The sequence below is a fragment of the Scardinius erythrophthalmus genome, assembly GCF_964197995.2.
Source record: "Scardinius erythrophthalmus genome assembly, chromosome: 5".
In the NCBI taxonomy this organism is placed as follows: Eukaryota; Metazoa; Chordata; class Actinopteri; order Cypriniformes; family Leuciscidae; genus Scardinius; species Scardinius erythrophthalmus.
Genome location: NC_138225.1, coordinates 4,449,672 through 4,454,079, shown reverse-complemented (window position 1 = coordinate 4,454,079; position 4,408 = coordinate 4,449,672). Strand labels below are relative to the sequence as shown.

At 37.5% G+C, this 4,408-nt stretch overlaps 1 long non-coding RNA gene across 1 annotated transcript; it reads left to right on the top strand.

Annotated features, from left to right (window-relative positions):
- The first annotated feature begins 520 nt into the window (after positions 1-520).
- On the top strand, positions 521-2,355 carry LOC308690649. The gene is made up of 4 exons (XR_014030173.1): positions 521-793; positions 1,177-1,229; positions 1,400-1,464; positions 1,801-2,355. It is a non-coding gene; the product is annotated as an uncharacterized lncRNA (long non-coding RNA).
- Positions 2,356-4,408: the final 2,053 nt, after the last annotated feature.

Below are 4,408 nucleotides of genomic sequence, written 5' to 3'. Positions count from 1 at the left end.
AAACTTAGACTCTGAAAGATTTCTTCTGAGACCTGAACCAGATTTTGAACACTTGAACCAAAGCTCATGAATTCGCCACAACACGTGCAGATATGACGGCTGTAATTAACTGAAAAGAGTTTTGATTTTGAAGAGATATCTATTCTTTTATGTCTGATTATATCAGTTTAGTTAAGAATGTGAAGCATCTGACGGCAGGCAACGATGTTTTAGCGTTTAGTATTCACTGTTAGACTTTTCTGTAATTTCTACAGTTATTTACTTTAAATCCCCCAGTATTATACTGCTATTTCTCTTTACAGTAAATAACTGTGATTCCCATTGCATCATGGGAATTTTCTGTGACGTCTAACACCACATACAGAGACTTACTGTATTTTTTAAATTTGCTGTATACTACTGTATTTGACGTAACTGCCTCTCTGGCTGGCACCATTCCATCGTGATTTTTATTTCCTAATTTTTGCCTTACACCGCGTGTCTACAATGCTATAATAGCCAGAGACTGTCTATATTGAACACATTGAAGCGACCGGACCTTTAAATGCAAACCTGTGTATCCCTTGTCAGAAATAGCTCGAGCGCTTGGACTCGTATCGGACTACGTCAGAAATATAACGGCCGCGGCGCATCACTACACTGTCTGGGATTTGTCGTGTCGCGTCAGAGCATCCAGTCCAGTGTAGGTAATATCACTGGGGTCTGTCTTTTGTTGGATCGCAACGTTCGTGTCTGGCCCGTGGAAGAGACGGAATTCACTTTCACTTTCGAGAGAGAGAGATCAGCAAGCAAGGTAAAAACAAAAAGAAAAAACATTCTGTGTGTGCTGACAGGATTGTGCCGAGTTTAACCTATGTTATAACGTTAACGTTAGCCTAACGTTACTCGTCGTCAACATGGCGGTAACGAACTTTACCATGGTAAACTGAGCTAACGTTTCATTTTACACACTTTGTTAGATTATTGAATTGTCGAGTTAAAATATGCCAACGAGCAACGCGTTTACATAAACAATAAATGTGAATAAACTAATGTGAAATTCTGTTTATAGCCTAATGTTGGCCTACTGATGAGAACCTTTATAGTTTTAGCATTAGTTTGCAAACTATACCATATAGGTTTTTTTATTTTATTTTTTATGGAATTTAAAATTTACTTCCATTTTTGTGTTTAAAGGCAACTGCAACAAAGCGCCAATTCGCGCCAGTGACCTAAGCAAGATTCCAGAGGTAGGCCAGCCCATTTGTGATATATTTTGAGATAAGTTTGCTGAAATGATTAGCAATACGCTATGTGAAAATTGCTTTTGAGCCACTGGTGCAGACTAGGTAGCTTACAAAATTGGCTAACTTTATATCAAATAAGTGACCTTTGCATTATGTCTAACTTAATTACACAGCAAATGAACCAATCAGAAGATGGACCATTGTCTTTGTTCAGTCTCACCAGATTAAATGTATCCAGGTAAGCACTGCAGTAAAACAGACAAGCTGAAATGGGCTAAAATCATCGATTTCAGTCATTCTTTCTATGGATCTCAGCATTTTTGGACAGAATTTAGGATTTGTAAGTATTAAAATTGAATCTGGCATAATTTAATTTAGTTCTTTTGTATGCTATTTATTGACAAAAGCTGTTTACAAATATATATTCTTAAGTTTTTGTGAAAATAATAATAAAAATTAACAAAAAAGGAGGTTAAAAATAATGTGACACTAATATTCTTTTTCTCTCTCTCTCTCTCTCTCTCTCTCTCTCTCTCTCTCTCTCTCTCTCTCTCTCTCTCTCTCTCTCATATAGTTTTGGAACTGGGATCTCCTCTGAAGGACTGAGCACATTTGTGTTTGTGGGCACGCACACAGACCAGGGAACACTCTGATGTTGTCAATCAAGTTCTGAACAGGAACCAATCTTTGGAGAAGTTAATTTATTCACAAAGGTGGACAAAAACATTGTGTTGGATTTTTAAAGATTATTTTGATGATGATTTTTACTCCTATGCTGTAGAAAAGATGGAGTAGACAGTCAGACATTGATAATAATAAGAAATGTTTCTTGAGCATCAGAGACTTCTTTCAAAAACATTAAGACACTTAGCTAAAACATACCAAAATTTTATTTCAAAGTGAACTATCCCTTTAAATGCTTCTTTTGGCCACCAGTGTACATGAATCCAACAAATTTTTGGAAATAAGTGAAATTATTTTTAAGGTGGGGTTATGTGTCTTGTATTGTGAAAAGAACTGTGTTTTGTCCTGTGTTGGACATTTCCTTTTTGACTGCTTAAAAATGTATTTATATTCTGCAGTTTTATGAATGTAATGGTTGATATTTCATTATAATACTTGTATAAGCTAAACAACCAATGACTCTACATTTATTTAGTCAAATGCTAATGTTTTGTTTATGGTTTTATGTATGATTGCAAAAATGTTTGCAGTGAATGACAGCACATAATGTCAAGTCATCTTCATTTATATAGCGCTTTTAACAACGTAGATTGTTTCAAAGCAGCTTCACAGAGATAAGCGTATAATTTAAGGTAACAGAGATTGTTTTGGCTTTATAGCAGAGTTAAGTTATTTTCCATCTAAACTTAGTTTTGATTGATTTGCTTCCGTCGCAACGATCATTTGTTATTAAATTAGGGGCCGCTAAGACGACACCATTCCCTCTACACAGACTTTAAACGCGAACCTGTGAGAAACGCTGATGGCGTTCACATGCGCATTTAGAATGGGTTCTATAGTTATGTGCATTTGAAAATACGCAGGTTTGGAATTCCCTACAAGCCAAGCCTAAACAAAGTACTTGTCTTTCCTTATAAATTTTGATAAAGAATTTTATTTTATTTTGTTGCTTTGGGGTAGGAACGCGAAACAAATTTTCCCGACAACGCCTTATCTGTATAGTGGTAGAGGGATCCTCCATAGGGAGAGACTAGTTGGCACTTCAGCACTGCGTTGTCATCGGTCCAGGCGAAGGTCCTTCGTCAGATCTGGATACGGCCTGGATCCGGCAGGCTGCAGGAAAACCTCGGGATAAACACAGACACTAAAATTAGCGTAGATGCCATTCTTCTCATGATGTAACGAGTACATCAGGAGTTATGGGAAGTGTTCCCGGTTCCGGCTGACCTAATCTATGCAGCCTAACATTAAATTATAGAAGTCTATAATGTATTATGTGAATGCTAGGTCAAAGAGATGTGTTTTTAGTCTAGCTTTGAACTGACAGAGTGTGTCTGCTTCCCGGACAATGGTAGGAAGACTGTTCCAGAGTTTTGGTGCTAAATAGGAAAAGGATCTACCGCCAGCAGTCGATTTTGATATTCTAGGTATTAGTAACTGGCCGGAATTTTGAGATTGCAATAGACGTGACGGACTATAATGCGTTAAGAGCTCGCTCAAGTACTGCGGAGCTAAACCATTTAGTGCTTTGTAAGTAATCAGCAATATTTTAAAATTGATGCGATGTTTAATAGGGAGCCAATGCAGTTTTGACAGAACTGGGCTAATATGGTCATACTTCCTGGTTCTGGTAAGAACTCGAGCTGCTGCGTTTTGAACCAGCTGTAGTTTGTTTATTAAGCGTGCAGGGCAACCACCCAGTAGAGCATTACAATAATCTAGCCTTGAGGTCATGAACGCATGAACTAATTGTTCCGCATTTGTCAATGAGAGCATATGGCGTAATTTAGATATATTTTTAAGATGGAAAAATGCAGTTTTACAGATACTAGACACGTGACTTTCAAATGAAAGATTGGTATCAAAGAGCACACCCAGGTTCCTAACCGACGACGAAGACTTAACAGAGCAGCCATCGAGTGTTAGACAGTATTCTAGGTTATTACGTGAGGACGTTTTTTGTCCAATAATTAGAAACTCTGTTTTTTCAGAATTAAGTAGTAGGAAATTCCGAGTCATCCAATTTTTTATATCCGCTATGCATTCCGTTAATTTTGTGAATTGATAAGTTTCGTTAGGTTTTGAAGAAATATACAGCTGAGTATCGTCAGCATAACAGTGAAAGCTAATTCCATGTTTCCTAATGATATCTCCTAATGGTAGCATGTACAGAGTGAACAGCAGCGGTCCTAGTACTGAGCCTTGTGGTACGCCATACTGAACTTGTGATCGATGAGACATCTCATCATTTACTGCTACAAACTGATAACGGTCAGATAAGTATGATTTAAACCATGCTAGTGCATTTCCCGTAATGCCAACATAATGTTCTAATCTATTTAAAAGAACGTTGTGGTCAATGGTGTCAAATGCAGCACTAAGATCGAGTAACACTAATAGCGAGATACAACCACGATCGGATGATAAGAGCAAATCATTTGTGACTCTAACGAGAGCTGTTTCGGTACTATGGTACGGTCTGAATCCGGACTGGAAAT